This window comes from Myodes glareolus, chromosome 19 (genome assembly GCF_982192425.1).
Source record: "Myodes glareolus chromosome 19, mMyoGla1.1, whole genome shotgun sequence".
Lineage (NCBI taxonomy): Eukaryota > Metazoa > Chordata > Mammalia > Rodentia > Cricetidae > Myodes > Myodes glareolus.
The window spans coordinates 47,890,420-47,905,752 of NC_142044.1; the positions used below are offsets into that span (position 1 = coordinate 47,890,420).

The 15,333-nt window shown below is 49.1% G+C and overlaps 1 long non-coding RNA gene across 1 annotated transcript; it reads left to right on the forward strand.

Annotated features, from left to right (window-relative positions):
- The first annotated feature begins 185 nt into the window (after positions 1-185).
- On the forward strand, positions 186-14,980 carry LOC146890969 (uncharacterized). Its single transcript, XR_014997902.2, has 2 exons — positions 186-417; positions 9,627-14,980. It is a non-coding gene; the product is annotated as an uncharacterized LOC146890969 (long non-coding RNA).
- Positions 14,981-15,333: the final 353 nt, after the last annotated feature.

Sequence of the window (15,333 nt, forward strand, 5' to 3'; positions counted from 1 at the left end):
AGTTGCAGGATAAGCTGGGCTGAGGTTTGGTCTCAAACCAGTGGAAGATGCTAGAATCTCTTGGCCCGGAATGTGTGCATGAACATCAGTCCAGGCTTCCTCCAGTTAGTCACGTGATTACAACAGTCTGCCTGCAAAGCAAACTTGTGTAGTGCTTGTAGGGACCTGGGTACAGCCTCCTGGACTGTACTCAGCAGCTCTGGTGAAGTCCGTTCTCTGAGCAGCCACTTTGAGAACTGGGAGGAGCCTGTTAAGAAGCCTTTCTTCTGTAATGGGGACCTCCCGCACCACTCCATGTAGGGCACAGCCCAACAGAACTTTAACCTGGGCCTCAGAACCAAGATTTTGAGTGCAAAGAGAGAGGAGGGACTAAGGAGAAAACATGGGCAGAACCCAAGCAAGACCTCTCCGTGTGAGGTGGGTCTTTATTCTTCACATTTATTAAGTGTGCGCGCATGTGTTCATGGTGTGTGGATGTTAGAGAACAAACTTCTAGTCCCGGGAATCAAACTCAGGTCCCTGTGCTTGGTGGCCAATGACTTAACTATCTGAGTCATCTTTATGGTCCCAGTCTTTATCTTCTTATTGATCATTGGAGTATTTAAAATATCATTCTTATTAAAGGAAAGTGGGCAGGTCAGGAGCGGAACCTGATCTCAAACTTTTGGATCTGCTCATGATCCCGTGCCGACGCGCGCAGGGAAACAAGACACGCAGGATTGAGCGGTCAACTGGGAGGAGAGTGGGCTTGAGTCCCCGCCCTGTACCCACGCAGCCGTCCACGCACACGCGGGCGGGCACAGCGCGGGTCGGCATCGGCATTCCGCGCGGCACTGCTCGAGCGGTTCCCAGCCCGCGGCGCCGCGCGGGGACAGCGGCGCATTGTTCCCCGGGACACCCCGGGAGGTGCAGCGCCCTCGGGGCTTGGCGCGGCCCCGCCGCGATTTGCATTCGCTCCAGTCACAAAGGTTCAAGGTCAGGAGCGCCGGGCGGCCAAGCCCCGCCTGGCCCAGGCGCTTTTCTTCGCTCCGGCGGCGGGAACCCCTCGCTCGGCCGACCCAGCGCGTGAATGGCCGCCGTCTGAGGCGCTTTGTGTCTCAGCCCGGCCAGCTGGGCCCGCGCGGGACGTGCCAGCTCGGCCGGCGGCGCCCCCGCGCCAGCGCCCCTCGCCCATGCTAATCAGCCTGGCAGCGCGTCTGGGCGGGCGGCCCGCCGCCGGGAGCCCCTTGCGTCTCCTGCCAGGCCCCTTCCCCCAGGATCCCCCCCGCTGCCAGGAGCCCCCGCACCCCTAGCTGCCAGATGCCCTCCACCGCACTCCTCCTCCACGCCTTGTGCCAGGAGACCTCTGGGCTGCCAGGAGTGCCCCGGCCCCGTGGGAAAGGCAGGCCCACGACGGGGGGAGTGCCTGGCCTGGGAGCAGAGGGGACCTGACATTACTCCCATGGGACCTGGGACGAACAGCAGCCTCAGTTTCTGTTTAAACCCTCCAGTCTCCAGAGGCATTTCTGGATCAGACTAGTCTACCTCCCAACAGAAGACCTCGGCCTGAAGGTCCAAGGACAGGCACATGAAAATTAAGGCTTGCTGTGTTGAAGTCCTTCTGTACTGAGCAAGAGTTTAGGGTGAGAGCGGACCCAGATCATTTTGGTCACCACCGTCATCAAACCTCCTGCTCATGCTCTGGTTCCAGGGTTTTGTGACCATCCCCACTGTCCTGGGAATCCTCCCCACTTCCTCCCTGGGGCAGGAACTTATGATTCCCAGGGACTCAGCAGAACTCAGGACAGGATTACTGATTTCATAATTGGGTGGGTGGATGCCAGACAGGGCTGGTCATGCTGGGTGGTAGCAGATGGGGGCAAGCCATGATATTAGGTGTTTCTAATACTTGAAAAGAGACTGAGCCTTTCTGGGGGCAGGAGCTGGGGGCAAGAGTGGACCTCTTCCTGGAGGGTGCCTTTGGATTCCCTTTTGCTCTGAGGAAGACGCCACCCCTGAGCCTCTGGAGGTGCCAGAAGCAGAAGCTCTGGGTGGATGGATGGATGGTACCCAGCTGATGATAATGATCCCTGGTATCTGCAGTACCTGCCTGTGCATCCATATGAATCCGGTGGTTCCTGGGGGCACCACAGGCACACGCTCTGGGATGATGTTCATGGACTTCCTGCAACAACCAGGCTTGGGGCCAGGCTCTGGAAGAAGGTGGTCAAGGTGGGCTGGTGAGAAGCACACAGAGACGCCACCAGCCCCAGACCTTTGGGTTGGCAGAGACTCTGACCTAGAATCAGATCTAGGATCAAGTTCTTTCCCAGCCCCCTTACTTCCACTCACTCCTCTCTATGTGACCGGAGTATGGGGTCTCCCCTTCCTTGGAGCCTTGTCCATAAAGTGCATGCTCTGGAACCTGGACATTGTACTCAGTTCACTTTTCAGATGTCCCTGCTTGTTCCTGGTCCCTGCAAATGGAGTGCCCTTGTATCACCTACCTTTCTGTTGCTGCGATAAAACACCACCGCTAAAAGCAACACGCGAGAGGAAGAATTTATTTGGGCTTAAGGTTCTTTTAGAAGTATAAGAGTCTATCATGGTGGGGAAGCACAGCACAGTGGCAAGAGCAGGAAGCAGACAGCTCACACCTCAGTGGTGAACAGGAAGCACACACACACACACACACACACACACAGAGAGAGAGAGAGAGAGAGAGAGAGAGAGAGAGAGAGAGAGAGAGAGAGAGAGAACTGGAAGCAGTTTGAGGCTTTTTACCTCGAAGCACTCTGCCAGCGGCACGGATCCTCCAGCTAGGTTGTATGGCCTAAACCTCCTCTAAACAGCATCACTAACCAGGGACAAAGTGTTCAAATACCTGAGACGGTGGAGGAAGGGACTTTTCTGATTCAAACCACCACTGCCCTCTAGATGGGCTCTCTCATACCTACCCACCCCTTGCCAAGGGCTCAGAGGCTAGCTCTTTGAAGGCAGCAGCTCCCATCCCGTCTTCCCTCCTTCTAACCCATGCCTTGGCAGCCATAATAAGGAATTTGGCTCTAAATTCAAGGACAACAGGGAGCCACCACAGACTCTAGATAGCAAGCGGTGACTCCATGGTGTGTTCGTGACAAGTACCACCAGAGGCTGTATCCTCCTGTGGTCTCTTCCTACCTGGTACACTGGCTTCCAGAACCTTGGGAGAACAAATGACTCTTCTGACTATCTCTTGGCTCCATTGTGCCCTCCGACGTGGCCCTTCTCAGAGAAATGACCCAGGTGGGAACGTGACTGGGCATTGTGACTGAACAAGGCAACAGAGGATGCTGGCCTGTAAGAAGGAAGGTCTGTGTGAGAACAAGAGAGTCAGAGTCTGAATTCCTGTACCAGATGTTGAAAGGTGTGTGTGTGTGTGTGTGTGTGTGTGTGTGTGTGTGTGTGTGTAGCCCACATGATTGTCATGAGCATTAAGCTCTCCTGTTACAAGCTGGTGGCCTCTGACTGTTAGATACAAGCATTCTCAAGGAAAAACAGAAAGAAAAAGTAAGAGGGCAAAGCAATTCCCTTTTGTGAAAAAGTTGTGCCATAGCCCAAACCAGGCTAATGAACACAGTCTCAGAGGGCTGGGTGATAGCTTGGTCCGTAATGTGCTTTCCCTGTAAGCACAAGTACATAAACTCTGTCTCCAAAACTCTCGTAGAGAGCCAGGTGTAAGCTGAGTCTGATGGCATGTGCCCTTCACCTCCTAGCATTTGGGCAGAGACAGGTGGAGGATATTTTTGAGTTTGAGAACAGCCTGGTCGAGAGGTGAGCGTTACTCGGCATCGGGCTCTTGGGGCGAATCCTCCGTCATCGCCGCCGTCGGGGCCTCGGGGGAACCGGCATTGCGGCCCCAGGGCTCTGAGGTGACCCGTGAAGATGGTTCGCTACTCTCTTGACCCGGAAAACCCTACAAAATCATGCAAATCGAGAGGATCTAACCTTCGGGTTCACTTTAAGAACACCCGTGAAACGGCCCAGGCCATCAAGGGTATGCATATCCGAAAAGCCACCAAGTATCTGAAAGATGTCACTTTGAAGAAGCAGTGTGTGCCATTCCGACGGTACAATGGTGGAGTCGGTAGGTGCGCCCAGGCCAAACAGTGGGGCTGGACACAGGGTGGTTGGCCAAAAAAGAGTGCGGAATTTTTGTTGCACATGCTAAAAAATGCAGAGAGCAATGCTGAACTGAAGGGTTTAGATGTAGACTCTCTGGTCATTGAGCACATCCAGGTGAACAAAGCCCCTAAGATGCGCCGAAGAACTTACAGAGCTCATGGCCGGATTAACCCATACATGAGCTCGCCCTGCCACATTGAGATGATCCTCACTGAAAAGGAACAGATTGTTCCAAAGCCAGAAGAGGAGGTTGCACAGAAGAAAAAGATATCCCAGAAGAAACTGAAGAAACAAAAACTTCTGGCACGGGAATAAATTCAACATGAAATAAATGCAGATAAAAGTAAAAAAAAAAAAAAGAAAAAAAAAGAAAAAAAGAACAGCCTGGTCTACATAGTAAGTTCCAGACAAGACAGGGCTACATAATAAATGAGACCCTGCCTCAAACAAAACCCTGGGTGTGGGAGTGTTCACCTGTAATCTTAGTGTTGGGGAACTGGAGACTAAGCAAATCAATGGGGCCTGGGGACCAACCAGCCTAGCTTAGTTGATGAGTTTTGGGTCAGTGAGAGACTCTGAAAAAAAAAACCAAAAAGTGTATGTAGGGGGATTAAAGAATGACAGCTGACATACATGTGCATAACAGTCTTCATGGCATCCCAAATTTCAAGCTGCTTCCAAATGACTATGAATTTGAAATCAGGAGGCCAGAGCTAGTTTGCCAGCCATATTGCTTCAGCTTTCTATATTAAGTTGCTTGCTTAAGCCGACTGGTCCTAGATAGGGCACCTACAGTAAGCTCTGTGATGGCACTGAGGACATTGAGGACAGTCCTTATTCTCAGGAAATTCACAGCCCGATGGGACTCAATACAAAGATAGGCTTTACCAGAGGCACAAAGAGCCAGCCATGTTCAATGTGGCTTCTCATGGTGGAGGGATCCATCCCCACTGTCCTGGGACGCTGACTGGAGGACATGGTGGCCGAGGCAGCAGCTAGCTAGAACAGTTTGAGTCGCCGTGGTTATTCTCAGAGGAGCTGGGATTCTGGTCTCTAGGAAGGAAGAGCATTCCCAGAAGGAAAGGCCTCTGGCTCTCCTGCAGAGTCTCCGCCCTGGGGGGAATTTGTTGCTGGGTATGGGAAATGGTTGTGGTGAAGAAAGAAACCAGAGGGAGAAGCAGAGATCAGCCTGCCTCAAAGTCCTAAATCAGAAAATCTTAGGACAGGCAGGGACCACAGGTTTGGGGGGCCCTTCAGTCCGCTGCTCAGAGAAGACTGTATAGGGAGAGTGGAGGAGTCGAGGGTGCCCCAGCAGGGGTGGAAGAAGCTGGCCACACTTTGTCTTAAGGGTGCCTGGGGCCTTACTCATGGTCAAGTGGGACAGAAATCACAAGCCAGGCTGCATATGAGCTGCCTCACATGACTCCTTTGTGCTGTCCTGATGAAGAAAGATGCCTTCTGACCACACCCACTCTTTTAGGGGTCTTGCCTTCCTGCTGAGATATAACCAACATTTGCCTCTGCCACCCACCCTCCAAGTGAGAGTAAGAACAAGGTAGACCTGGGAGTGTAGGAGAGCATTGCATAAGCCAGACCTGAGAACCAGCCCAGCCCTGACTGGCAGTAATAGGGACAAGCAGTGACAGGTTCAGTAGCCTTGCGGGCAGCTAGGAATAGAACCAAGTCCTTTGAAGCTCAGAGCCCCAGTTCTCCCTGGCCACCTGCCTTCAGGACTGCTCGGCAAAGGTAAAATTGCAGGGATTTCTAGTGGACCACAGCCTCGGGCAGGACCATTCTCCAATGTGCTGTTCCTGTCCCCAAAGCTCTCCCCTCAGTGAGATACTTCACATAGTCTCAGCTGACACGAAAGCCCATGGGGAGTCAGAGGAAGGGGAGTCCCCATGTTTGAGGCCAGACTGGTCCATACAGAGATTTCCATGTTAACCAAGGCTACACAGCAAGAACCTTTCTAAAAAACAAAATGAGATGTAGAGATGGCTCAGCTGTTAAGACCATTGCCTGTTTTTCTAGAGGACATGGGTTCAATTCCCAGCACCCACATGGCAACTCACAGCCACATATAACTCCAGTTACAGGGGATCCAATACCCTCTTCTGACCTCCACAAGGCAGCTGGCACACACACGGTGCACGGACATATATGCAGGCAAAATACCTATACACATACAATTTAATTTAAAAACAAGGCAAAATCTATTGTTACATGCTATTACAAAAATAATTTTTGCTTTTCCTGGGCACCAACTAGTGATGTCCTGAGAGTCTTGAAAGGGCTGATTCTCTGTGAAGTCACAACTTCTGTAGGAGCATTTTACGGAAAGCATTAGGGATGCTCACTGCAGTCTGAGTGTCAATCACCCACACAGCCAACAGTGAAGAATTAGGTACAGAAAGTACATAAGGGACATCGGAACAATGGATGGCTCAAAGTCATTAAAATGTGCTGCAGAAACACCAAAACATGGGAGTTTTCATTGCCTGTTAGTAGAGATAAAGACAATACAACACGACATATGGTCACAGTGGCTTAAGTATGTGTCATGAATAGAGAAGAAGGTTTTGACGATGGTGGCTTCTTCGACGTGAGGTCCTGTTTGTTATTTTCTCGTTTCCATGTTTGCAAAGTTGTCAACAATAGACATGTGTAGTATTAAGAAAAGAAATGTGTGTGTGTGTGTGTGTATTAGTGTATATGTGTTTGTTGGCATGTGTGTCTTTGTGTGTGTGCTGGTGTGTGTCTCTGTGTGTGTGTGTTGGTGGGTCAGACAGAAAAGATCAAGTTCAGATAAAGATCACCAATGACTTACATGCTTTTCCAAAGCAGGCTTCTCTTTCCTGCTTGGAGATTATTACAGAGAAGGTTGAATGACTCCATCCCTAGTCATCTAGAGGGCACCCCAGTGGGCTTGATTCATGTACAGGGATTTGCATCTTAGAAAGAAACCCCGTCCCTCACTTAGGTTTGGAGAGATGGTTTAGCATGTTATCCCAGTCCTGTGGAGGCAGAAACAGGAGGATTCCTGGGAGTCCAACAATTGAGCTCCAGGTTTCATGAGAGACCTTGTCTCGAAAACTAAGATGGAAAAAGTAAGGCAGGGAATAATTGAGGAACACACCTGACGTCTACCGCTGGGCTGGACGCTATCTATACATAAACACGCACAGACACAAAGTGTTAAAATATTTGTAACAATGTTATTACAGAGGCTGGGAAATGGCCCCACAGGTAAAGGCGCTTGCCACACAAGCCTGGCCACCTCCTGAGATTGATCCCCTGAACACACATCAAAAGCCTGATGTGATGGTGTGTATCAAATCTCAGTACTCATAATGTGAGATGAGGATCAGAAACAGGAGCATCATGGGCCAGCTGCCTGGAGGAAACTGTGGTGCAGAAATGAGAGGCCCCCGCCTTTCAACAAGGCGGGAGGAGAGACTCCTGAAAGGTGTTCTCTGACTTCCTCGTGAATATTAATAAGCTTATATATATATATATATATATATATATATATATACACACACACACACATACACACACACACACATACATACGCAGACACACATATACACACACACTGTTTCCACAGTATTAGGCACACTCACCTTGCTGTGCAGCCATCATCATCCACTCCCACACCTTCTCATTGTCCCAGGCTGAAACTGATTTGTTCAATGAGAACCCCATACAACCTCAGGAGGCCGGGGCCTGGTAGTCCCATTCTTCTGCTCTGTGGGCTTGCCTCTTGTGGTATCTCTGACTGGTTACTTGGTGTTTGGTTTTATGCACTTAGCATGTTTTCAGGGTCAATTCTGTTGTAGCTGATTTGAGAGCTTCATTTCTTTCTAAGCCTGATAATGTCCCTTTGTGTGTACTTACAACATCGGCTTTACCCACTCACCCGTTCATCCACACCTTTTGGGGGATGTTTCTGTTTTACCTTTTCATCTTCCCCGATGCAGGAGTGAACAGCAGTCTGTCAATATTCCTGCTGACAAGCGGAATGGCTGGGTCACATGGTGGTTCTAACTTCTGAGGCCCTGTCATAAGGTTTTCAGCGGCACCTATGTCATTTTGAACTTCTACTAGCAACATGAAAAGGTTCCAGGCTCTCCACATACTTGCCAACACTTATTAAATTTTTCCATCTTTCCAAATTTTGTTCCATACATTTATATAATGAATTTTAGTCATTTTCACCTCAAAGCTTATTTTTAATTTCCGTACTTGATACCTTAGTTACTTTGTGAATTTGGTTTGTTTTTTTCCCTATTTGGCTACAATGAGCATCTTTTTGACTCTGTGGGTCTTAGACAGCTATGTAGTCTTTGGAAAAAGTCAAGTCTTTTGTTCATAATTAAGTTAAGTATTTCATTGTTTTAGTTTTTACATAACCTGGACACAAGATATCTATTTTGGGATAAAAGGTAACATTTGTTCCTTTTGAATTTAGAATATTCATCTTCAAAGGATGGAAACAAGGGCCTAGTATTTGTGTCTTTGACAAGTGTCATTTCATCTCTAGGCATGTCACAGATGTGAGGAAAGGAAGAGATGATACTGTCAAAGCCAAGGCCCAATAATGAGACGTGGGTTAAATAACAAAGGGGGCCCCATCTATGGCTCTGTGTAACCACAGATAGAGTTGCCATCGAACCTTCACAGCTACACCAGTCACAAAACGACAAGGGCAAGACAGTACTTAAAATGTGTCACCATTTTTGTTTCAGATATACACAGAATTGTAAAAAAAAGAAAAAAAAAGAAAAAAGAAATACGTCAAAATGTTAACACTGGTGATCTTAAATGAACAGGCGTTTGTTTGTTTGTTTTGGTTTTCCGAGACAAGGTTTCTTTGTGTAAGAGTTCTGGCTGTCCCGGAACTCACTTTGTAGCCCAGGCTGGCCTCGAACTCGCAGAGATTCACCGGCACAGGACGCTGCCTCCCCAATCAAAGGCTTATGCCCCTCGCCCTGCTGATCAGGTACTTTTTGTTGTTTGATGTTCTTGTTATTTTATTTTTAAAAATATTCTCTTCAAGTTCCTAAATTTTCTCCAGCAACGTGCTTTTTTTTGTTATTATTGTTTTATAAGTTGGAAAAATTATCAAGCTCTGTGTGTGTGTGTGTGTTTGGTACCAGGTTGGAACCCGCCCACATATGCCAGGAAAGCATTCTGCCGACTGAACTACATTCCCAGACCAAGAACGGTATTTTAAAGGTATCCACAAGTGTTAACCCAGTCACGCAAGAACCTCTATACCGTGTACGCAGCCTCGAAAGATCTCCCGAGGGGCTTGGCGTGGGGAGTTCAGAGAGGGTTTCCCCTCTTCTTCGTCCTCGCCAAGGTTTATAAATTTCAACTAACTGGTGGTTTGGTCTGGGTTCAGACAGGAAGGGAAGAAAAGTCTTCAGAAAAGTCTAACTGAAATGAAAATCTGATTCAAGTGAAATCTGGCCCAACAGGCAACAGTGCACAGAGCCACGCGTGACCCGCCAGTCCTGCCTTCTGAACGTGAGGACCTAGCGGCGCCGCGAGACTACGCAGACTCAGTCCGGCCGCGCGCCGAAGCCCCTCCTCCAGCCCCGCCCCTCCCGGCCTCGCCCGCACTTAGCTTCAGAGACCGCTCCACCGGGTCCCGCCCATGCCCTAGACCCCGCCCCATTGACGCAGGCCTCGCCCCCGAGCCGCTGCCAGGCCCAGCATTTAGAGGGGGCCGACCCAGGGCCCGCCCACTCCATGCTCCATTCCGCCCGCACTCTTCGCGACCCCGGAAATCGGAGACGGTGGCCCAGTGGCTCCACCTCTAACTGTGCAAAGGACCCGCCTCCAGACAGGGCCCCGCCCCTCAGCGGAGAGCCCCAGTGGCGGGCCTGCCGCACCCGGGACTTCATTTCCGGCGCAGGCCTCTTAGAAGTCACGCCCCAAGGCTCGAGAGGCCCCACCCTACGTCTACCGCGAGTCTACTTCCGGGGTGGGGCGTAAGGCTAGCATGTTTGGCCCAAAGGCTGTCCTAGTTGTAGGCGCTCCTTAACGTCTTAAGCTCCGACTGTGGCACCACCGCCAGGTGTGAGCGCGAGGCCTTCTTGGCCTCCAGGGAAAGAGGTCAGGGCACTGGGATGGCGGACGAGTTGTGTCACCCGGAGCCGGAGCCCGAACCCCTGCTGCATTGCGCTGTAGTCTCCTTCTTTTACAAGGACTGAGGTTGCCCTGCTGGGTCCTCAGCCCAGGTCCAAGAATTGCAGAGCGGAGGCTAGCCCCGCGGTGTGACCGCCCTTTTCGCACGAACCCACAACGTGCTGTAACAGTGCTGCTCCCAGCGGCTGTGGCCCGCAGTGTTCCTTCACAGAGAGCTAGAGCCCTATGAACCACACCCTGGTTTTGAATCTTTGCTTTAACCCGTTTTGCTCAACTGGAACCTGTAAACGTAGTTCCCTTCCGTGGTCACCGCTGATCGCCAGCTCTGCCCTGTTCATCGCTCTCTCATCCCTAGCTGGATGGAAGACCCTCCTTTCTTAAGCATGCTGGAGGTGCCTGATGTCCCCACCCACCTGTTCACCAAGATCATCAAATGTAGATGCTCCTTAACGATGGCTCCTACCGACTACCCATTGCGGCTTGAAGACATCATCTGATGTTCCTAATCTACTAAATGTCCTGGCTTATCAATGCAGCACACAGGAGCATGTGGTTTCCCCTTGGTAATGGCCGACGTTGAGAAAGGGTGTTTCTATCGCGTTATCGTCAGCATGGGAAAGATCAAATTCAAAATCCCAAGTATTGTTTCTGCTGACTCCTGTCACGTCTGCACGACTGCAAGATCAACCCCGAAATGAACTACTGTAGGCTGTGCACCATCTGCACACCGTGTCTCTCTTGTACAGGAGCGGGGGTGGGTGGACTGGGGAAGATGGTCTCTATGAAGCCTTTGAAGAGAGGACATGGAAAAGTAGATGATTTCCGAGCATCTAGTTTGTTGGATCGAGCTTGCCGAGGCACTCTTGTAGACGAAATGTGTATGAGAGCGATCACTCCTGTGTTCTCATTAGTGTTGAAGAAACCAGCCTTACAGTGTATTGAGACGGCTTATCCCATCTGTACCTACTGCTCTTCCTGGGATGTCCTTAGGTATCTTATGGTTCCATGGTGTCTTTCTAGGTCTTATGCACTGAGTGTTGACAGCAACAGGTACACAGGATTACAGGCCCCGGTCTTGAGACTCTGCCTAGCTTGACTGCAACAGTTTAGATTTTCTAGACTAAAGTGTGCCTAGAGAGGCAGTTGCATGGTGGATTGATTTTTTTTTTACTCTATTAAAAAAACAACAACAAAGCTTGGGAACTGGATAGGCACCGCTGTAAACAGAAAACATGTTTTCCAAGAGAATGGCCTCTTCGTTTCTTGGTTCCACCAGTTGTAAACAGAGGTCCACTTTAAGCATAGGGAGTCAGGGACCGGGGGCTGTCTCAGCTAAGAGATCAATAGCCCTCTTCTTATGAAGAGGATGAATGGGGTAAATCTAGGGTGTGGGCCGAGGAAGAAGGCCTTTTGAAGCAGAACAGGACTGGTAGAGAGTCTAGACCACTTCTGTGCTCAGAGTTCTGGGTTTCACCTGAGCTAGTTTCAGGTGAATAGGTGTCCCTTGGGGCCTGCTAGCCACACATGCAGAGACACCTCTCTGGTTCAAAAGAACCTTTGGCTGCAAATCAACAGGTTCCCAGGGAGTTCAAACTACTCTAAGACCTCAGTAAAGTCTTCCCTCCTCCCTCTCTCTCTGCCTTCCTTCCTCCCTCCCTCCCTTCCTTCCTTTATTTCTATATTTCTTGTTAAAGATTTATCTTATTTTTAATTATGTGTAAGTTTGTGTCTGCATGGGACTGTGCATGGGAGTGTGCATGTGAGCGTAGGTGCCCAAGGAGGCCAGAAGCACTGGATGCCCCAGAGCTAGAGTTTCAGACAGTTGTGAGACACTTTATTTGGGTGCTGAGAACCAAACTTGGGTCATCTGAAAAAGCACCATGTTTTCTTAATTGCCAAACCTTCTCTTCACACCCCTAGTTCTTTCTTTGTGAATGCATGTATGTGTTTCTGTGGGTCACAAGTATGTGTATACATGCATGTGTGCATGTGGAGGCCAGAGGTCAGTGTTCAGTGGCTTCCTCAATCACTCTCTGTTTTATTTTGTGTTTTGTTTGTTTGTTTTTTTGTTTTTAAAAAAGAGTTTCAAAATTTTGTTTTATGTGTACAAGTATTTTGCCTATATGTGTGTGTGCTGTGTGGATGCCTGGTGCCCACAGAGACCCAAACTGACCACCAGGTCCTCTAGAACTGGAGTTACAGGTGGTTCTGAGCCATCCTGTGGGTGCTAGAAACTGAACCTGAGTCCTCTGTAAGAGCAACAAGTGCTCTAAACCACTGAATCATCTCTCCAGCGCCTCCACTTTGTTTTCTGTGGCAGATTCTCTCACCAAACCTAGAACTTAGTGATTTGGCTGGGCTGTCCCTGCCTCCCCGGTGATGGAATTGTGGTGCTACCAAGGTGCCGACTTCTTTATGTAGGTTCTAGGGCTTAAGCTCAGGTTCTCACGGTTACACTGCAAGCACCTTACTGACTCAGGAATCTGCCCGGCACTAGTTTCTTAACTTCTCTGGGCCTCAGGTTTCTCATCTGTTAAATGTGGGTACCCATATTTGCTTGTGGGGAGCTCAATAATATAAAGGAATAGAGCCAAAATACATTGTATGCTAGTATGAATTTTTCCCTTTTTTGGCACGAATTTTTCAAAGAATAAATATAAAATGATGTTTTTTAAAAGATAAAGGGAGTCTGGAGAGATGACTTAGAAGTTAAGAGCACTTGAGGTTATTCCAAAGGACTTGAATTCACCCAACCTCAGCTGCTCACCACTGCCTGTAACTCCAGCTCCAGGGGATCTGACACCATCTTTTGATGTCCACAGGGACCTGAAGGCATTTGCACATGCTCATATACAGCTGCATACATATACATGGGAGATAATAAAGTCAACCTCTAAAGATACAGGAAAACTTTATCAGACCTGCAACTAAGCTAAAATATTCAGGAGCAAAAACTAAACTTGGTCCCAGTTTTAATGCTGAGTTCCTTATATGCCGTTCAGGAATCTGTGGAGAAACCCGGGAGCCTCTAAAGTCTAGACACACCTAGTGAGTCTAGGATGGCACCTCTGTCGCCGTCCTTGGCTGGGCCCACATTAACTGCAATAATTTCTTTAGTAGCAGGCACCTCGGTGACTCATCATCCTTCAGGAAGTTCCCAGAAGCCTCCTCTGTGTCCTCATGGGCAGACTGGAGTTGGGAAAGCCACTGGAAATTTCTGGACTGGCTCAACTGGATGGTCCTGCAGCAGCCAAGGCCAGGCCTCCTGTCCAGGGCCAGGCTGTGCCGAAACTGTAAAGCCAGGACTCCTCCTGCTTCCTGACTCTAAGAAGACATACTGTGGCCTAGAAGTCTAGACTGGTCACCAGTGACGCTGGTTAGTATGAGTGTGGAATTGTTCACACAGAATTCCAAGCTCGGCGGAGGAATCAAACTGAAGCAACCTTTTAAACACGAGGCTGCCTTCGTGTACCGTGCAGTTTGATTTTCACAGGATTCTGACCTTGGGGGGATATTTCAGATCATTTCTGACCAGAAAGAGGCATCTGTCCTATTGATAGTGGGATTTTGAGATTTTGAAGCTGGGTCCCTCCCAGCCTGTCATTCCGGTTCGCCCATGCATCTCTCCAGCCCTCAGTTTCCCCATCTCAGATGCTCCATGGAGGAAAGACACAGGCTGAGCCCCCACTTGTGGGTGACACAGCTCATTTATAAGTTTAAAAAATCACTCACAAAGTTCTGTTCATAGCAGCTAAAATAAATCATTGGAAGCCACCCAGTGGTCTGTCGATGGACAAGCAGATGGGCTTCAGTCAGCATGCCACGGAATAGTACAGACCAGTGGAAAGCAGTGAGCCGTGGTAGCCTGAACCACAGAGGCGAATGCGAGTGTGCCAAGCAAGAGTTCATACTCCGTGGTTCCTTTCTATTAAGTCAGACAAAGGGAAGGCACTGTGCAGGGACAGCACTCTGGAGCCTGGCAGTCGTCACCTCCCTACAAGGGGCTCCAGGGAGCATTAAGTATAAGGCTACAGATTTTCTCTTGGTGCAGGGGGTGGTGACACAGCGCTGCACTAGAACTTACGAGTATCCAAAGCTGACTGTATTTGCTTTGTTATTTATTGAGCTAGGGTCTCATGAATCCCATGCTGCCCTCCAACCTGCTGCGTGGCTGATGATAACCAAGGAACAGTTCTTCTCCTGTTCCTTTGAGGTGCTGGGACAGCAGAATTGTGTCACTACTCCTACTGTGGATGGCACTGGGTGTTGAACTCAGAGCTTTGAGCATGTTTTGCAAGCATTTCAGTAACTTAGCCAGACCCCCCCCAACCTAATAATGCTGATTTTAGAAATTATTTACCTTTTATTTTTTCCAAATACTATAGAGAATAATATCGAGTGTCATAAAATTCTACAACATATTGAACAAAATTTTAAAATAATCTATACTGTGATCTAACTACACGTAGACATGTGTAACTTACCATGTAATCTAGTTTTATGCACGCACATATGTATGCTTGCATGCACACACAGGTACTGTTTGAAATATTCCAGGACTTTGAACACAATTACCCAGTAATTAACTTGTGAGTAATTTCTATTTTCTTTTTTATGCTTTTCTGTATTTCCAGATGTTTCTTAATGAACACTTTTATATTCATAAACAAGTAACAAACAAGCATATCTCCTATCTTTTTCCCCCAACTATAAATCAGGGAGGTAGAACCGTACTCCTGGATGGGACTTAGAGAACACCCCAATTCCAAAGGGCACTGCCCAGTGAGATGACTGCAGGGAAAATGGCTTTGGTCTGGAACACCCAACCCTCCCTGTTGGCTCTGTTTCTGTGCTGGTCACCCTGAGGGCTGTGTGCCCATTTAGCCCTGCTGAGCTGCTATACTTTGTGGGCAAGGGGAGCCAAGATAGCCCTGTCCCTGGCAGACCTTTCTGATTGGAGGGCTGGCCTGGGGCCATGTGCACCTCTCTGGGTACAGCTGCCTTCTGTGTTGCCCTGCCCAGCACAGGATCTGG